The sequence below is a fragment of the Onychostoma macrolepis genome, chromosome 10 (assembly GCF_012432095.1).
Source record: "Onychostoma macrolepis isolate SWU-2019 chromosome 10, ASM1243209v1, whole genome shotgun sequence".
NCBI classification, from domain to species: Eukaryota; Metazoa; Chordata; class Actinopteri; order Cypriniformes; family Cyprinidae; genus Onychostoma; species Onychostoma macrolepis.
Window position 1 is genome coordinate 708766 of NC_081164.1, and position 21679 is coordinate 730444.

Consider the following 21679-nt stretch of genomic DNA (forward strand, 5'->3'; position numbering starts at 1 on the left):
TGGGCTATGAGCTTCTCCACACTTCCTCCAGACTCTAGGACCTTGGTTTCCAAATGAAATACAAAACTTACTCTCGTCTGAAAAGAGGACTTTGGACCACTGGGCAACAGTCCAGTTCTTCTTCTCCTTAGCCCAGGTAAGACGCCTCTGACGTTGTCTGTGGTTCAGGAGTGGCTTAACAAGAGGAATACGACAACTGTAGCCAAATTCCTCGACACGTCTGTGTGTGGTGGCTCTTGATGCCTTGACCCGAGCCTCAGTCCATTCCTTGTGAAGTTTACCCAAATTCTTGAATCGATTTTGCTTGACAATCCTCATAATGCTGCGGTTTTCTCGGTTGGTTGTGCATCTTTTTCTTTCACACTTTTTCCTTCCACTCAACTTTCTGTTAAAATGCTTGGATACAGCACTCTGTGAACAGCCAGCTTCTTTGGCAATGAATGTTTGTGGCTTACCCTCCTTGTGAAGGGTGTCAATGATTGTCTTCTGGACAACTGACAGATCAGCAGTCTTCTCCATGATTGTGTAGCCTAGTGAACCAAACCGAGAGACCATTTTGAAGGCTCAGGAAACCTTTGCAGGTGTTTTGAGTTGATTAGCTGATTGGCATGTCACCATATTCTAATTTTTTGAGATGGTGAATAGGTGGGTTTTTGTTAAATGTGAGCCAAAATCATCACAATTAAAAGAACCAAAGACTTAAACTACTTCAGTCTGTGCGCATTGAATTTATTTAATACACGAGTTTCACAATTTGAGTTGAATTACTGAAATAAATGAACTTTTCCATGACATTCTAATTTATTGAGATACACCTGTATATCCAAAATAATCGATATTGAATCAAATCAAATCGCAAGCTTGTGAATGAGAATGAAATCGAATCGTGAAATTCACGAACCCCAGCCCTAGTATATAGCCTATTCTCCATTCAGAATTTGAATAAAAGTTTTGTTTTTCATGCTGCTAAGAGGACCAATGTGGACCAAGTACTTGCAACAAACTTTCGGAAGTGACATCCGATATTCTCTTGAAATTGCAATGACATTGTGATAATCATAAGGACTGGACAAAATATGATATGTCAGAATTAAAGGTCGACCGATTCATCGGTTCTGCCGATTTACAGCCGACAGAAAATCCTGACGCGGAACAGAGCACAATTCTCATAGTTTTCTATTAAATTACATTATATTTGTCCTAAATCATTGTGAATGTACACAATGACTTCACCCTAGGCTATAAATTATGTATTGTGCATTTTTCAGTAAAACGTTTGTCTTTCTGTGGCTCTAATAAAGTCTGTATGCTTCATATAGAGAGCTGTAATAGATCGCGATTTCTCTTTCCGCTTGCTCTGTTTTTTTAAACACCGAACTTCAAACTCATTTATGCCACATTGTTCATTCTTGAAGCAAATTTATGTCCGTTTGGGGATTAAATAAATTGTTTTAGACCGCCACTTGAATTGAACGTAAAGTGTCTGGTGTGTGTGTGTTACCTCTGAGTTCTCCTAGACGCAGCGCTGCACTTTTTTTTCCCGGGGGGGGGGCTAATGTTTTTATTTTTTTTTTATTAGATAATTATCAAGTGTTAAAAAATAGAAGCATAAGTGCGTGAGTACACATACAATATCCATATGTATGTAATTGTAATGCTATGGCTTTGTGTAGATATTTAAAGATGGCCATCTTTAAGCATGATTGTTGAAATGAAATGGTAATACTTAACAATAAGTCCAAATGAGTCCATTTGTAGCATTAATGAAAACTGTAGAAGTATTGTTGCCTTGAATGTTAGCGCTAACGAACTTCGCGTCAGGTGGTCCTTGCCTTCATGTCGTGCATTAAAATCGTTAATTGCACAGCGAGAACAGGTTGGCTATCCGTGCATTATCCCTTATGTATTCGCTCTCTAACAGCAATTTTTACAGCAATATTTAAATGACGCCCTGGTCATTCTTGATGTACCTAAAATGGTCCCACACTATCGACTTTAGTCATTTCTCTGGTGGAAATAAAGGATCGCTGTTCGGTTCCTCCATCATAGTTAATCTAGTAGCCTCCATGTCTCTGATAAGCACGGCATTTTAAGCTGGTGCACCGTTAGTGTAACTTTGTTTTCGTTTTGCTCATGTTTCAACAGTTCCATTCCATGCAACAGACACACTCGGTGTAGCGGAGCCTTTACGATTAATTAACCGCGACGTTGTAAAGCGCGGTTAATCGTAAAACCGGTAAATCGCTGCATCCCTAGTCTGTGTGTGTTGTTGGATGCCTACCTACCTTTGATGAAACCGGTCTGGTCTGGGTGGATTATGAATGGGATAATTTTTTTTCAATTCTATGTGCAAGAACTTTACTGATTATTTTGATGTCTACGTGGATGAGCGATATAGGAAGATAGTTTGACGGAAGGGTTGGATCTTCATTAGGTTTGGGGGTGAGTGAAATAGTGGCTGTGTTCATGTGTACTGGTAATCTTGAGTTTTCTTTTTATTTCTGTTATTGCTCTGATGAATAATGGAGATAAAATAGTCAGAAGTGTTTATAGAACTCAGCAGGGAAGCCATCGGGTTCTGGTGCTTTATTGTTAGGCATTCGGCTCAGGGTGATATGAAGTTCTTTTTCTGTGATTGATTTGTCCAGTGTGCTGATTTGTTCTGTGTTAAGTTTTGGGAGTTGAATATTATTGAGAAATGAATTAATATCCTTATTATCAGATGAATAAAGTTTAGCATAAAATTTCAGAATATTGTATTTATTTCTTGTGGAGAGTTGGTAGGCTTCCCTGTTGAGTCCTTAATAGTTGCAATTGTTACTTTTTCTCTGCTTCTTTTAATTTGATTGGCCAAATATTTACTGGATTTGTTGCTGTGGTGGTAGGTTTCTTGACGAGTCTATGAATTAGAAATTGAGTTATTTTATTGATGATTTCGTTTATTGATGATTTACATTTTTGTTTCCTTAGTTCATTATATATTACATTTGTTGGGCTATTTGCATGTAATATTTCAAGTTCTTTTATTTTTTCTTCTAGTCTGATTTCTTCTTGTTTTTCTATTTTCTTTTTTATGGACGGAGAATGATATGATTTTACCTCGTAGTACTGCTTTACTTGTTTCCCAAAGCAATAAGGCTGATGACTTTGGAGAGTCATTTATTTCTAGGAAGGATGTCCACTCTCTTTTAAGATAACTGTCAAACTCTGGGTCTTTAAGGAGATATATGTTAAAGCGCCATCTACTGGTGTGTTTATGTAAATTTGGTATGATCAAGTTACTAGTTAGGAAAAAGTCGATGCGGGAGTAGCTATGATGAACCGGCGAGTAATATGGGCATTCTCTGTCAGTTGGATGCTGTAGCTTCCAACCATTGCCAAGGCCAAAATCTCTCATGAACTGTATTATTGTGTCAGTGGATTGCCAGTGTCGTTTATTTCTTGTTTATTTGTTTATTTCCTCCTATAATTACCGGGCAGTTGGAGAAATTTGAAATGGAGGGGGAAAAAATATGAAAAAAAAAGGGTCATTTGAATTTGGGCCGTAAATGTTGGCAATTGTTACCGGGTTATTGTTAATTGATAGGTTTATGATAATAAAGTGTCCTTCTGGGTCTGAAATAGTTGTATTATGAACAAATTGTAAGGTTGATACAATATGACTTGAATTATATTGTTGAGGGAGGGGTGCTAATAGAGCCAAGGGGTAATGCCCTTGTCCTTGTCCATCAATGTACAATTTGTCCACTATGAGTATTGCTCTTTTGTCTTCTTTTATCATTTGTTGCGGATGGGGATTAGCTGTTTACGTCTGTGGTTGATTTCTTGTGGAAACTGGTCGTTAAGTCCATAATGAGTATCCTTTAACTGCCTGCCCTGTCGATGAAGCAGTTTTTTTTTTGTTTAAAATATTCAAATTTGACAATGATTGGGCGGGGTTGGGTGGCGTTACTGAGTTTTTGACCTAGACGATGACCGTGTTGAAAAGTGATGATGTTGACAGTTTCCGTTGAGAGTTTGAGCTGTTTAACCATAAAATCCTTGACTACTTTCTCTGGATCGTCAGTGAGTGCTTCAGGGATGCCGGTGAAGATCAGGTTGTCCCTTATGTTGCGTGCTTGTAAGTCCAGAATTGTTTCTTTCATCATTTTATTTTCGGAGGTGACTGAAGTAAGCTGAGTGGTAACAGTGGACAGTTGTGTTGTGAGGGCTGTAACCGAGTTCTGGAGCGAGCTGTTTTCTTGTGCGAGCGTGTCAACTAGTGGGGCTAGTGCTAACTAGGCCTTGCTATAGTTCTCAAACAAAGACTCTCATGAACAGACAAGAACTTCCCCCACTGATCCACTGCCTTTCTCCTCCTCTGAATCAGGATGCTTCTATGGTTCTCCATCCTATGCCTCCAGCTAACCAGAGGACAGCCGCAAACTGAGATCACATCACCAGGTCCAGCATCAGGCATTGTACCGAGGGACCAACCTGGACTTCTCATCACCACCTGCAGGACTCACACCCAAAAGGTGTATGTCCGACTTGACCCCCGAAACGTCTACCGGACACATCATCCCCAGGCAGCTGCACACTACAGTTGGGCAGGTGCCCGGTGGACTGAAAATAGCTTCGCTCGCGCAGAAGCCGATATCAAACACATGCTCACTCAGTTGCAGAAAATGACTGTCACCCAAGCAGAGCTAAGCGGACATAACCGGCGTAACAAGCGATTCCTGGGGGCCTTGCTCGGAGCTGTGGCTCCTGTTGGAACCCTGTTCAACCTGGGAGTGACCAGTTTCAACTCCGTGAGCCTATCTACACTGAGGCAACATGTAAGGGAGATCCAGACTGAGATTCCCCAGCTGAGAGAACAACTCACACCACAGGGCCAAACCCTGCAGACTACAGGCAAATCATTAATATCGAAGCTGAAAATGACGGCACCTGTCTGGGCACATTTTGGTTTTACACCTGACGAAAAAGGACAGCCGAAAGACATTGACATAGCAGTGTGTCGAATATGTAAAAGAGAAATACCAGCGAAAGGCGCCAGCATTTAAAGAAATGCTACAGAACTTCGACAACAAGTATGAATTGCCAGGAAAAACATACATTTCCAAAACGGCAATACCGAATTTGAACAATCAAGTGAAGGAAGATATTGTCAAAGATCTGAAACAAATTCATTTTTATTCCACTACTACAGACATGTGATCCAGCTCAAACATGACTCCGTACATGAGCTTTACAGTTCATTACATCACAGCTGACTGGACTATAGAGTAAAAATGTGTAGAGACAAGGTACACCCCAGAAAACCACACAGCTGATAATCTAGCAGAAACAGGGAATTAGATGAAAAAATATATATACACTCCTTTTTATCGTTCCGGTCAAATATTGCAGCGCGGATATTATTAACATCTTTAATATGCGAATGCTGGGCGTCGCTGCGCGTCGAGTGGTTCTTCGCCTCCACGTCGTGCATTTAAATCATTTAATGCACAGCTAGCCATTTGTGATGAAGTCACATTAGCTGCCACCGCTGGGGAAGCAGCACTGACACACATATACACATACACGCACACACATACATACTGTACATACTCGCCTACTTACTTCATTCATCCTCCGTACTGTTCCTCCCTGCCGCTGCCGCTATCGGAGTAGTGGGTGCACACGCAATCCTGATAGCACATGGACATTTTCCCACTGCAGCACTCTCCTCTTCATATCCATTTCCCGGTCATTTCATACACTTACATTGCACTTGTTGTGTTGTTTCATCCCTGTGATGTTTGTCTGTGTGGGCGTAGTCAGTCTTCCGGCGGGAAACACCACGCCGGCCAAATCGATCGAACAAGTGGCGGTTGATTATGACATCACAGGCTTGGTCGTGCCGCACAGCGCAACTGGAAGCTGGCGAAACCATTGTCTAATATGAATAGGTGTTTCAGTGTGTATTTAAGTGTGGAAATTATGTGTTAAATGTATTATGTGTTAATGGATTATGTGTTTATTAATATATATATATATATATATATATATATATATATATATATATATATATATATATATAGATCGGAAGTGATTATTAATTAAGTATTACAGATGACCAATAGATGTGGTATTTGTGTGTGTGTTAAATGTTATTCTTACCTGGGAATGGTATGGCCCAAAAAGGGGGCAGGGTTTGGCCTATATAAGCCGAGGCCAAACAGAAAGACAGTACTTGTTTACCAAGTCGATGCAAGAGTGCTATTACGGTGCCTCAAGCAGAAACCCCAAACCCCTTCGATATATTGTGAATATCTGTTTGTTACCTGATTATATCATTCTTGGATTATTTTCTGATTTATTTTTCCCTTTTGTTGTTTATTTGGTACTTTGGATTTTTGTCATTTTTAGGTGGACTTGTATATATTCTTCACTGTGGACAATCTTTCTGGCACTGTAAATAAATTCCACCTTGCACAAAAGTGCTTTTGCGAGTGGGCCATCGTTTTTACATCCCTTCACGGACTCACATTTTTCCCCGAAGGCGAGCTGGTGGGCTCGTCTTCATCACATTTGGTGGCAGCGGTGGCTACTCGTAAGACAGCACCGAAAGGTAGAAAACCCAGGCCGGGTTTACGATCCCAAGTGAAGGTGGTATCAGAGGAGGATGCAGCCTGGAATTCGGTTGAGACTACGGAGGATGAGGAGGGAGCCACGAGTTTTCCCAAAGTCCAGTCAACCACCAACCAAGCCCGTCACTCCTGACGCTACAGCTGGCGAGGGAATGATTTCCCTGATGCACAGATTTCTCGACGCTCAAGAGCAGAGAGTGGATCAATATCTGCGGGAGCTCCGAGGTCTTCGGGAGTCCATCTTGCAGTCAGTTCGTCCTGCTGAGACCTCGCTTGACGCAGAGAGCGTCCGAATGGAGCTACCGACGCCAGCACCAAAGGTATCCACAAGACACAGACCAGCCTACGTCCAAGACTCCCCGAATGTCACAGCTCCAAGAGAGCCAATGCAGTGGGCTGATCCGAAGATGCCGAGCTTCCAGCAGGGGGAAGACATCGAGAATTATCTTCGGCAGTTCGAGCGTCTGGCCAGGACCCGGAGGTGGCCGGAGGAGGAGTGGAGCTATCGTTTGGTTCCGTTGCTGACAGGGCAGGCATTGGAGGCGTACCTGGCAATGGACGAGGAGCAGGCGGAGGTCTACGATGACCTGAAGGAAGCACTGCTGGAGAAATTCAACATTTCTCCAGAGACCTACCATCAGTGCTTCCGATCGACTACAGTCCCAGCTGGAGAGTCGCCAACAGAGACTTACCACCGGCTAAAGAATCTGTACAAGCATTGGGTGCGACCGGAGGAGCACTCTAAAGAGGAGATAGGCGAGGCCAACGTCCTGGAACAGCTTCTTTGGGTGTTACCCTACGCACCTGGGTGAAAGAGCACGAGCCGAGGTCAGGACGGGGGGCAGCAAAGTTGGCACAGCAGTACCTCCATGCTCATCGTGGTGGTCCTCGTACTCAACCACTCAAAGGTACTGTACGTGGCTTTACTCATAACTCTGGGTCTGAAAGGGGTCGTGTTGAACTGTCTGACAATGCACAAGGTCCAAAGTCAATGGCCGAAGACTTGCTTTGGTTTTACTGCCAGCAGCCAGGTCGACGAAAACCTTCTCCAGAGTGCTCAGGACCTCAGACTGGGCCGAAGGTTTACCTTCCAACAAGACAATGACCCTAAGCACACAGCTAAAATAACGAAGGAGTGGCTTCACAACAACTCCGTGACTGTTCTTGAATGGCCCAGCCAGAGCCCTGACTTAAACCCAATTGAGCATCTCTGGAGAGACCTAAAAATGGCTGTCCACCAACGTTTACCATCCAACCTGACAGAACTGGAGAGGATCTGCAAGGAGGAATGGCAGAGGATCCCCAAATCCAGGTGTGAAAAACTTGTAGAATCTTTCCCAAAAAGACTCATGGCTGTATTAGATCAAAAGGGTGCTTCTACTAAATACTGAGCAAAGGGTCTGAATACTTAGGACCATGTGATATTTCAGTTTTTCTTTTTTAATAAATCTGCAAAAATGTCAACAATTCTGTGTTTTTCTGTCAATATGGGGTGCTGTGTGTACATTAATGAGGGAAAAAAATGAACTTAAATGATTTGAGAAAATGGCTGCAATATAACAAAGAGTGAAAAATTTAAGGGGGTCTGAATACTTTCCGTACCCACTGTATATATATATATATATATATATGTATGTAGGGGGGCTTTGATCTCCTCGTGAAGCCAAACACTCAGGAACTCTCGCAATGCAAATGTCATGCCACAAAACGATAAACTCTCTAATTAGACAAGAAGATCTGGGAGAAAGACCATTTGCTCATCGGTCCTTTCACCCATCCTTCCCCCCTGGGCACATAGTCCTGGTCATTAAAAGTTGACAAAGAAATGCCAAGAACTCAAGCTGCTACTCTTACATAAAATATTTACTATAGCTTCAGAATTCATGAGCATAAACTTTTCAGGTTTGGTATCAATTTTACAGTCTCGGTGCAATTGGAAATGTGATCTCAGTCCCATATCAATAGAACAGACCAAAAATAAAGATCTCAAAACTGAGAGAAATTCTGTTCTTCTGGTATGGGCTGTGCCTTCGAAAAGGCATAATAGGGGCACTTTAATGCATTTCCTGTAACTGATGTATTCTCATTTTTAATTGATTGAATCTTTATTGATTTCTATTGTTTGATTATGCCTGGCAAAAATAAATGTTAATTTTGATGTACTCTGGGGTTTCTAGAAATCATTTTTTCAAGTATATTATTGTGCAGTCTAAACATTTACGCAAATTTACACTTTTTGTTATGTGCTTGCTGGGTGCAGCCTACATAAAGATATTTAATCACACTGTACTCTCTGAGTAAGACCAGGACTGGCGAGTTTGTGTCCGTGGATTCACTAAACGGCTGAGTGAATTTCTAAGTGTTGTTAGATCCTTAATGAACGAATAACTCAAAGTATGGAATTTCCCAGAATAATCAAATCTCTAAATTATAATCAATAGCTATGATCAGCTTTTAAATTACAAACACAAAGTGAAATTAAAGACAACTGGAGTCAGATCAAATTATTCAGTCAGAGTCAGATTTTTGATTGGAAACCAAATTTGAACGATTCAAGATAATTTCTTGCAGAAGCACCGTATAAGACATACACCTTCGACCAGGCTGCTGGACTCCGCTTTTTGGGCGGCGGGTGGATCCTTACATATACATACACACACACACACACACACACACACACACACACACACACACATATATATATATATATATATATATATACACAATTTATTTTAACTACGATAGACAAACAATACTTTTAAAAGATATCTCCCCTGATAAATATTTTGTGTAAAATGTGTGTCAAGGGACTTCCGGTTGGCATGTGTGGGGAGTAGCTGCGTCTCGCCCGCTCTCCCGCAGTTTTCTTTATAAAGTTTATTTTTTGGCCCATCAACTACTTATTGAACCAGTATAATACTAGATATACTGCTCTGAAACGTTCTGGGTGATAATTGCTTCAAAATCTAAACACAACACTAGGAAAGACGAAGTTAAGAAAGACGAAGTACAGGCTAGTGGGAGCTTAGCAGATATTGCTACTCTGACGACGCTATTGGAAGCACACAGAGCGGCTTTGTCTTCCGAATTTAAATCGGCGGTTTCCACCTTGGAAGCGAAGCTGGACACACTACACACAACTGTGAATGATCACGAACAGCGACGTCTATCACTTGAAGCAAATGCAGACGCGAGCAGCTTGAGTGTCGGAACACTGGAGTCGAAGTACTCAACTTTAGCTGACGAGCACGCTAAACTCAAAGCCAAAGTTATGAATCTAGAAGGGAGGAGTCGGAGAAACAATGTACGAATCTTCGGCCTACCTGAGACGATTGAAGGTCCTCATCCGTCCACTTTCTTTTCAGAGCTCTTAGTGGACGTTTTGGATGCAAGCCTCTTTGCCTCTCCTCCCGAGTTGGATCGTGCTCATCGCGCCCTCACAGCGAAACCGAAGCCGGGGGAGAGACCTAGATCTGTGATTATTCGCTGTCATAAGTTCCAAACCAAGGACTTGGTTATTCGCGAAGCCCGCAAGCTAAGAGGAAAGCTTCAGTATCGTGGTACCCAGATTTTCATCAATGAGGACTATAGTCCCGAAGTTCTGGAAATGCGTGCCGAATATCGAGCTGTGATGAAGGAACTATACACGCTTGGTCTGAGACCATCTCTGCACTACCCATCCAAGCTGTTCATCACGACATCGGACGGTAAGAAGAAGCGGTTGTCGTCAGTTCATGAGGCCAGTGAGTTTCTTAAGGCCCATCGACGTGAGACGACAGAAGCTACGTGAGCAGTACTTATTTTGACTACTCGAGTATTCACCAACCCGATGCTGTGTTTTGGATCTAATTTGTTAATCTGACATACAGTAATATGGACACTTTAGGTCATAGTTAATTATGTTATTTGAGGTTGGTGAATGTGTTAAACTATTATCGTTTAATCTATGCGAGTGTTTTTAGGCGCTTATTCTGTTCAGATGCCTCTTTTGTTTACTCCTGTACTTCTGTAAGCCAAAGGATATTCATGGCACGACGTTTTTATGAACACAAGGACTCGCTGAATCTCACTTGGCACTGACTTTCTTTTTTTTTTTCTTTATCGCCCATCTTATCTCTGGGTGATTTTAAGACTGACAAGATTGTAACTTTATATACCCACCACTGCCTAGGAGAAGTGTTATGTATACTGGTAACTTTATATGTAATGATGTTTTTGTTGATGATTGTTTGTTCCTGATCAGTTTTTGCTCTTCATTAAGGGGTCAAGGATCCAAGATGGCGGCGCGATCAGACGCGGCGGCTGCTCCAGGTCCCAAAGACGGTGCTTTTTTGTCTTTTAATGTCATCTGTTCGTCTCCAAATAGTGTAAATTTACCGCTAGTTCATAAGGAAATCACTCCTAAACTCAAATATGTTCGCCAAAGACTTTTGGATATCGGCAACGCATGCAAAGACCAACTCTCGCCGGCGGCTACTGAGAAGCTACGAGGCCTCTGTTTACTGCTGAAGCCGGACCTCGAGACCGCGGCCTCGCCTACTGTCGCTACCCGCACAAGGCGGCGTCGCAAGCGGTGTGAGAGAGGACGGAAGCGCGGTAAGCGGAGGTATACGAGCTAGGCTGAGGGAAAACCCCACAAGACCGCTCTTCCAACACTCATGCTCTCAAAGGTTCGCTCTCTGGAAAACAAACTGGACTTAATTCAACTCAGTCGATCTACACAGCATGAGACAAGGGATTGTTGTGTGTTTGTTTTCACTGAAACATGGCTGAACGACAACATCCCGGACTCCGCCATTCAGCTGCACGGACTAACTTGCTACCGCGCGGACAGAGATTCATCACTGTCTGGTAAGACTCGCGGCTTGTGTGTGTACGTCAACAAAGAATGGTGTAACAATGCTGGGGTAGTGACAAAACACTGTTCATCGCTGGTGGAGTTTATGTTTGTGAAGTGTCGACCGTTCTATCTGCCGTGGGAGTTCACGGCCATTGTTATTGTCGCGGTATACATCCCACCGTGCGCAAACGCAAAGGGCGCGCCGCGAGCTGTACAGCGCCATCAGCGAACAACAAACAAATAACCCCGACGGCTTTTTCATCATAGCCGGTGACTTCAACCACGCAAACCTAAAGACAGTTTTGCCAAAGTTCTACCAACATGTGAACTTTGCAACAAGGGGAAATAACACACTGGACTTTGTTTACACAACAGTTAAGAGCGCATACAAAGCTGAACCCCGCCCCCACCTCGGGTACTCAGACCACATCTCTGTTATGCTAATCCCAGCATACAGACCACTTCTGAAACTGGCCAAACCGGTTCACAAACAGATCAAGGTATGGCCAGACAATGCCACCTCAGCACTGCAGGACTGCTTCCAGGACACAGACTGGAACATGTTTAAAGAGGCGGCCACCTACAACAACCACACAGACCTGCAGGAGTACACTGAAACTGTGACTGCTTACATCCAAAAGTGCACTGATGATGTGACAGTCACCAAGACCATCACCACACGCGCCAACCAGAAGCCATGGATGACAGCAGAGGTTCGTGGGCTGCTAAAGACCAGAGATGAAGCATTCAGATCAGGAGATAAAGCAGCCCTCAAAACAGCAAGAGCCAATCTGTCCCGCAGCATCAAAAATGCAAAACGGTCATATGCTCAAAAAATCAACAATCACTTCACAGACAGCAGTGACACACGGAGCCTGTGGCAAGCTATTCAGACCATCACAGACTACAAGCCCCCGCCACAGGCCTGTGATGACGACACATCCCTCCCAGATACACTCAACCACTTTTACTCACGGTTTGAAATGCAGAATGACACACCTGCACAAAAACTGCCCACACCTCCCAACGACCAGGCGCTCTGTCTGTCTCCAGCCGACGTAAGGAAGTCCCTATCTAGGATCAACCCACGCAAGGCTGCGGGTCCCGACAACATACCTGGCCGTGTACTGAAAGACTGTGCTGCACAGCTGACAGATGTCCTAACAGATATCTTCAACACCTCGCTGAGCCAGGCAGTCGTCCCCACATGTCTCAAATCCACAACAATCATACCGGTACCAAAGAAATCACCTGTGTCCTGTCTAAATGACTACCGTCCCATAGCACTGACTCCAATCATAATGAAGTGCTTTGAGAGGTTAGTCATGCACAACATCAAAACCAGCCTCCCCAACACACTCGATCCGCTCCAGTTTGCATACCGTCCGAACCGCTCTACGGACGATGCAATTTCCTCCACTCTCCACCTGGCTCTTACCCACCTAGAAAATAAAGACTCCTACGTTAGAATGCTGTTCATTGACTTCAGCTCAGCATTCAACACAATAATCCCACAACAGCTCATAAATAAACTCAACCTGCTGGGCCTTAACAATTCCCTCTGCAATTGGATCCTGGACTTTCTAACCGAAGACCTCAGTCAGTCCGTGTCGGCCACAACACCTCGAGCACTACCACACTGAACACAGGTGCCCCACAAGGCTGTGTGCTCAGCCCGCTGCTCTTCACGCTGCTGACCCACGACTGCACTGCCAAGTCCAGCTCCAACCACATCATCAAGTTCGCTGATGACACAACAGTGGTAGGCCTCATCAGCAACAACGATGAAACGCACTACAGAGAGGAAGTGGCACAGCTGGCTGAATGGTGTGGCACTAACAACCTGTCCCTCAATGTGAGTAAGACAAAGGAGGTTGTGATGGACTTCAGGAGAAACTCCGTGATCACCCCCACTGACCATCGACAGCTCGCCTGTGGAGAGAGTCAGCAGCACTAAATTCCTGGGGTGCACATCACAGAGGATCTCACCTGGTCCACCAACACCATGTCACTCTCCAAGAAGGCACAACAGCGCCTACACTTCCTCCGCCGGCTGAAAAGAGCAAGTCTCCTCCACCCATCCTCACCACTTTCTACAGGGGCACCATTGAGAGTGTGCTGACCAGCTGCATCACTGTCTGGTACGGGAACTGTACTGCAGCAGACCGCAAGACCCTCCAGCGGACAGTGAACACCGCTGCAAGGATCATCGGTGCCCCTCTCCTCCATCCTGGATATTTTCCTCACACGATGCTCCAGCAAAGCCAATAGTATCGTGAAGGACTCCACACACCCTCCCACAGTCTCTTCCAGCTCCTACCATCAGGAAGATGGTACCGAGCATCAGAGCCCGCTCTGCCAGACTGCTCAACAGCTTTTTCCCCAGGCTGTGAGAGCCCTGAACTCAAATCACCCCGCCTCTCTGAACCCCCATACAAACCCCTACCTCCTGTAACATGTAACGTGCAATTCAAGTGTGCTACACACAGGTGAGTGGGCCTGTACAAACCACCTGTAGTAGCACACCTCCTCCTCTATGCGCACTAGTCACTTTTCACACACACTGCTGTGTGTACACAAATCCCACAAAAGAACTCAGTAATATATGTATGTTTACATGCTCATGCACTACAAATCATCCTGCACTGTTCCCCAGCCAGCTGCTTGAACTCAATGTTTCTCCTTGCACATGTACAGTATTTATCTGAAGCATTCGTATAGTTTGTATAGTTTGTATTTTTAGTTTGTATAGGTACTTTTTATAGATAGTATATTTATATTTATAGTCAAAATCTATCAGTAGGATAGTTGTGTATAGGTTTATATTGTTTTACTTCATTGCTGTATGCCTGTATTTATGTAGCACCGTGGTCCTGTGAGGCACGACATTTCGTTCCACTGTATGCCCCCGCATGTAGCGGAATGACAATAAAGCTCAACTTGACTTGACTTGACTTAAACTACATAGTTTTGTGGAGCCGGGGTCCTTTATGCAATCTGATAGTAAGTTTGAATATTTTGTGAAATTACATTGAGATGTTGATGTGTAGCAGCAAGTTTTCTGCTTGGTTTTGCAATGATAAGTTAGGAATGGATCTGGAATTGGGCTTTTATTCCTTTTTCTTTATTGTTTGCTATGATTTTCAACTTTGTTCTTTTGTGTTTTATCTTATTCTTCTTGAAGTATTTCTTTTTTGCTTTATCTTTCTGTACTCTGCTCAGATATAAAACTGTATTATGGCAGATTGACAATGGCTAAGACTAAAGAGAGTTTCAGCACTCGTTTCATATCATGGAACGTTAAAGGGGTGAATAATAATGTTAAAATTAGTTGCGTTTTATTTCATCTTCAACACCTTAGGGGTGATGTTTTTTTTCTACAAGAGACCCATCTTAAGACAAGTGATATCCAACGGCTTAAAAGAGCATGGGTGGGCCATCTGTATCACTCAAAGTTTAGTGCACGAGCAAGAGGTGCCGCTATTCTTATTCACAGAAATATCCCTTTTGAGTTGGCAGAAGTTTTATCTGATCCTAATGGGCGCTATGTCATAATTACTGGCAAACTTAGAGATGTGTCTGTCATTATGGCAAGTATTTATGCCCCTAATTGGGATGATGATAAGTTTATATCTAATTTCTTTTCATCTATTCCTGATATTGAGAAAAGACATATTATTATAGGGGGGTGACTTTAACTTTGTTCAAGACACTGTTTTAGATAGATCCTCAAGCAAACCATGTGCATTAACTAATTCAGCCAAAACTTTGAATACCTTTGCGGAACGATTGGGGCTATCCGATCCTTGGAAATCAAAATTTCCCACTAATAAAGCCTACTCATTTTTCTCCCATGTTCATCATTCATATTCGCGAATAGATTTTTTCTTAGTAGACAACAGACTACTTTCAAACATATCAAGCTGTGAATATCACAGCATCGTTATTTCGGATCACGCTCCCACTTCTGTTGACATTAATCTTTTCCAGTTCACATCTTTTTCTAAACAGTGGCACTTCCCCTCTATGTTTTTGGCTAGAGATGAATTTAAACAATTTTTGACTGAACAAATTGCCCTGTTTTTTGAAGTTAACGATACACCAAGTATTAGCAGAGGGACCCTTTGGGAAACGTTCAAGGCATATTTAAGAGGCATGATAATTTCTTATATTTCTGGTACGAATAAAGCTAATAAACTTAAACTAGATACAATTTTGAAGGATCTACAAAACTTAGATCGCCAATATGCTGCTGATCCAAATAAAGATCTGTATAAAGAGCGTCTTCGTCTGCAAACGGAATTTGATCTTCTGACCACGAATAATGCTGAAGCACTGCTGCTTAAATCTAGGCAACAATTTTTTGAACTGGGTGAGAAGGCAGGTAAATTATTAGCGCATCAAGCCAGAGCATCAGCAACATCGAGGCTGATTACAGGAATAAGGTCACCACAAGGAGATATTTTCCATGATGCATATAACATTAATAGCGTTTTCTTAGAATTTTATTCAGATCTTTACACTTCTGAGCTTCCCTCATGTATTAACTGTGAGGAGTGGCCCTTGGATAAGATCACCTTTCCCAAGATTGATAGTACTATAGCTAGGACCCTTGGTGATCCAATATCAATCTCTGAGGTGGCGGAAGCGATCAAACTTCTACAAAGTGTCAAGTCACCAGGTCCTGACGGGTTCACCATTCAGTTCTATAAAGCGTTTTCTATATCATTAGCACCTGCACTACAGAATATGTTTAATGAGGCTTTTTCCAAGGGCTACGTACCTCCCACCTTATCTTCAGCGTCAATTACTTTGATAGCCAAGAAAGACAAAGACCCCCTTTTGTGTAGCAGCTATAGACCCATTTCACTTTTGAACGTGGATTATAAAATTTTAACTAAAATTTTGTCCTTGCGGTTACAGCAAGTGCTACCTCAAATAATTTCAGCTGACCAAACAGGTTTTATGATTGGAAGACATTCTTTCTATAATACAAGGAAACTTATCAATATTCTCAATATGCCCAATTCAGATGTGCCAGAAGTGGTTTTGGCTCTTGATGCGGAAAAGGCGTTCGACAGAGTGGAATGGAGATATCTATAACAGATAATGGAAAGTTTCGGTTTTGATGATGGGTTCATTTCCTGGGTCAAATTATTATACGTCTCTCCACAGGCATCCGTGTTAACTAACGGTGTGTCTTCATCTCCATTTTTACTTCAGAGGGGCACTAGACAGGGCTGCCCTTTGTCGCCTCTATTTTTTGCCATTGCCATTGAGCCCTTAGCTATCTGGCTTCATGAGGAGGTAGATTTTAAAGGTATCAAACGGGTAGATAGAGAGTATAAATTATCCTTATATGCTGATGATCTTTTACTTCTTATTTCTGACCCAGTGGTCTCTGTCCCTATTATTTTGAGCATTCTAAATCAGTTCGGGAAAATTTCAGGGTATAAAATTAACTTTCATAAGAGCAAGTTGTTCCCTGTAAATTCTTTGGCAAATAAGCTTACACATTCACTTTTCCCTTTTAGATGGGCAGTCGATGGATTTAAGTATCTGGGAATTTTTGTGACCAAATCTTTAACTGGAATGTATGTCTCCAATTTTGTTCCCTTACTGAAAAATTGTGAATCTGACATGGAACGTTGGTCTAACCTCCCTTTTTCTCTTGCTGGACGTATAAGCCTAATCAAGATGACTGTTCTTCCCAAGTTTTTGTACTTATTTCAACATATTCCAATTTACCTTAAGAAAACGTTTTTTATGGATTTGGACAAACGTATCACTTCTTTTTTATGGGGAAATAGGCCAGCTCGAATCAATTTTGCAGCTCCCTAAAAATGAAGGCGGTCTCACACTCCCAAATTTTTTACACTATTATTGGGCTTGCAATATCCAAAAAATGTTACACTGGAGGAACAATATAAATTCTGAACTCCCTTGTTGGGTTTACCTAGAACAGTCCTCAGCATGCCTCTCTCTGAACTCTGCTATATCTTCTCAATTACCTTTACCTGCCAATTTTAGTTCAAATTTAGTAGTATCCCACTCAGTTAAGATATGGACTCAATTTAAGAAGCACACTGGTTTGCATAGGTCTTCTATCCTTTCTCCGATTTTTAAACATCACTGTTTTTCACCATCCATTATGGATGAGGCGTTCCGAATATGGTTTGATAAAGGCATAAAGACCATTGATGATCTCTATGAGAGCGGTATTTTCTCATCCTTTAATAACCTTTCTAACCTTAACTTGTTTCGTTTCTTTCAAGTCAGGTACTTTGTGCAAAAACTGTTCCCTCATTTTCCAAATCGTCCCCCTGAATCTCCATTGGATGACATCTTAAAGCTTGAACCACACTCAAAACATTGTATTTCTGTCATTTATAATCTGATTCACAATATTAAATCAGGCTCTGCAAATTCAACCAGAGGTGCTTGGGAAAAGAGTTTGGGATTTGAGTTACCTGATGAACACTGGGAGCGTATTCTTGAGCTCACTCACACCTCAACTATATGCGCAAGACATGGGGATTCTACATAGGGTTTACTATACTAATGCTAGACTTGCTAAAATATACCCCTCTGTCAGCGATGCATGTAATAGGTGCAAGCAATCACCAGCAGATCTCATTCACATGTTGTGGGAATTCCCTAAATTATTTGATTATTGGACTAAAATATTTAAAACTTTGAAAGATGCCTTCAACATAGATATTGATACAGACCCACTTTTGGCCATTTTTGGGTTGGCAGTAGATGTTAACCTTTCAGTAACGGTCCAAAAAGCTTTAGCCTTTAATACTTTACTAGCAAGATGTCTCATTCTTTTAAAATGGAAGCACGTCTCACCCCCTTCCTTTGATACATGGCTAAAAGAAGTGTTTACTTGTATTAAATTGGAAAAAAATAAGACTGTCACTCACTGGTTCTTTAAAGACCTTTGACAAAGTGTGGCACCCCTTTTTAGATTATCTGCTGGCTAACTGTCTTGATACCTAAGCTGAGCATTAATATATAAACATACGATTTTTATTCATGCTTTTTTTTTTATTTGTTGTTGTGTTTTGTTTTTTCTCCCTGTGGGAAGTTCTAGGTTGTTGAGGGAGGGGAATGTTTAGTGGGGTAGTATCAGTAATACCATGGAAGGATAATTGTATAAAATTAATGTTGTAAGTTGTTGAGTTGGTTTTCCATGCATAAAATCTAATAAAGAAATTTGAAATAAAATGTGTGTCAAATAGCACTGGTCTCCAATATATCTAACTAAAAGAATTTAGGGTCAAACCTTATCAAATGATTAATCTGCGTTAAAAAAATATTAACGCGTTAATATTAACGTTGACACCCCTAATATATATATATATATATATATATATATACACACACAGTGGGTATGGAAAGTATTCAGACCCCCTTAAATTTTTCACTCTTTGTTATATTGCAGCCATTTGCTAAAATCATTTGTTCTTTTTTTTCCCTTATTAATGTACACACAGCACCCCATATTCACAGAAAAACACAGAATTGTTGACATTTAACTCAGGTGCTGTCCATTTCTTCTGATCATCTTTGAGATGGTTCTACACCTTCATTTGAGTCCAGCTGTGTTTGATTATACTGATTGGACTTGATTAGGAAAGCCACACACCTGTCTATATAAGACCTTACAGCTCACAGTGCATGTCAGAGCAAATGAGAATTGTGAGGTCAAAGGAACTGCCCTGAAGAGCTCAGAGACAGAATTGTGGCAAGGCACAGATCTGGCCACGGTTACAAAAACATTTCTGCTGCACTTAAGGTTCCTAAGAGCACAGTGGCCTCCATAATCCTTAAATGGAAGACGTTTGGGACGACCAGAACCCTTCCTGGAGCTGGCCGTCCAGCCAAACTGAGCTATCGGGGGAGAAGAGCCTTGGTGAGAGAGGTTAAAGAAGAACCCAAAGATCACTGTGGCTGAGCTCCAGAGATGCAGTCGGGAGATGGGAGAAAGTTGTAGAAAGTCAACCATCACTGCAACCCTCCACCAGTCGGGGCTTTATGGCAGAGTGGCCCGACGGAAGCCTCTCCTCAGTGCAAGACACATGAAAGCCCGCATGGAGCACTCCAAGATGGTGAGAAATAAGATTCTCTGGTCTGATGAGACCAAGATAGAACTTTTTGGCCTTAATTCTAAGCGGTATGTGGAGAAAACCAGGCACTGCTCATCACCTGTCCAATACAGTCCCAACAGTGAAGCATGGTGGTGGCAGCATCATGCTGTGGGGTGTTTTCAGCTGCAGGGACAGGACGACTGGTTGCAATCGAGGGAAAGATGAATACGGCCAAGTACAGGGATATCCTGGACGAAAACCTTCTCCAGAGTGCTCAGGACCTCAGACTGGGCTGAAGGTTTACCTTCCAACAAGACAATGACCCTAAGCACACAGCTAAAATAACGAAGGAGTGGCTTCACAACAACTCCATGACTGTTCTTGAATGGCCCAGCCCTGACTTAAACCCAATCGAGCATCTCTGGAGAGACCTAAAATGGCTGTCCACCAACGTTTACCATCCAACCTGACAGAACTGGAGAGGATCTGCAAGGAGGAATGGCAGAGGATCCCCAAATCCAGGTGTGAAAAACTTGTTGCATCTTTCCCAAAAAGACTCATGGCTGTATTAGATCAAAAGGGTGCTTCTACTAAATACTGAGCAAAGGGTCTGAATACTTAGGACCATGTGATATTTCAGTTTTTCTTTTTTAATAAATCTGCAAAAATGTCAACAATTCTGTGTTTTTCTGTCAATATGGGGTGCTGTGTGTACATTAATGAGGAAAAAAATGAACTTAAATGATTTTAGAAAATGGCTGCAATATAACAAAGAGTGAAAAATTTATGGGAGTCTGAATACTTTCCGTACCCACTGTATATATTTATGCCATGGTCTGTCTGAATACTGGATTCTGATTGGCTGGCAGGTGTTGATTCAATTCGTTGAAGTGCACAGTTAGTTCCAGGTCAGTTTAATCACGTTCTATATTAATGCGCTTCCTATAAACATTGGTAACTATAGTAACATATAGTTACAGTTGAATAGTAATACAGACAAAAACTGTTTTAACAGCAGCGTACTTGATAACATCAGTCAGCTCGCCTTGGCTACTGCCATTTTCCTCACTGTATTTACAATAAGACGAAATACGATATCAAACACCACTGACTCTTTTCGTTTCCATTTAAACATATTAATAGCCGCATAAATGTAGTTCAGGGAATGTACTGTACATACATTAACAATGAAACTAAATATTATATCAAACAGCATTGCCTCTTTTCATTTTCATTTTAACATATTAATAGATTGATAGAATAAAGAGCAAAGATTACCTGTTAGATTTACCCAAAACATTTTATATATTATGTTTAACCACTACAGAGACATCACAGCCAGCGGCAAATGTCAGAAGGACTAGGCGAGTTGAGGCTGGTCTTGTTGGGATACATGATCACTGAGTGCCCGGTGATGGCGTGGAGCTCACGTCTCTGAAATCAGCAACACACATTTTCAAATACGTGCTGTCTTTATAAATAAACCGCAGATTTGAGTTTTAAACAACTACATTCTCGCCTGAAATACTTTTAAAACTACATTTCGGGCAAAACGTATGACACAATAACAGTAATATGTTGAAAATTATGCGAATATGGTAGTTGAAATACAATGCTGCTTGAACTCAACTAATCAGCATGTTCAGGGTCGAAGTCCTACCCCCGAAAGTTCCGGACCTTTTAAAAAGTACTACCTCGCGAGCAGGGACTTTCTGAGGGGCAATTTTTTATTATCCATTTTTGTATTTTCACTAATCCAATTAAATATTTTCCTTTACTAAACACATATTACCTCTTTTAGGTATCCTGCAGGAATTATGATGAGGCTATGAGGAAGAAGTTTTCATAGTTTCACTCCGGAAAGTCCCAGCTGAAACACTCAATCCCGGTTGTGGCAAAAAAAAAAAAAGTAAGTTTAGAAATTGACATGGTGTAACTTGAGAGAGAGAGCCTGTAGTGATTATTGTCAACATTTCTGTTGTTTCGCAGTTACTGGTCAACAGAGACAAACACAGAAAGAGCACTGTGGAGGACAGACATGGATCATTCAAAGTAGATGTTGTATTTTTAAATGTTGTTTCCCGCTGAAATTGTTTTCTGACTCTTTTTATGTTTTGAATACTATT

General features: G+C 41.9%; 1 protein-coding gene and 1 pseudogene across 3 annotated transcripts in view; one reads left to right on the forward strand and one right to left on the reverse strand.

The window, feature by feature from the left end:
- Nucleotides 1–21679, reverse strand: part of LOC131548191 (major intrinsically disordered NOTCH2-binding receptor 1-like) — an 87299-nt gene that overhangs the window by 43775 nt on the left and 21845 nt on the right. The gene's annotated exons all lie outside the window — the stretch shown is intronic.
- Nucleotides 5960–9187, forward strand: LOC131548190 (uncharacterized; annotated as a pseudogene).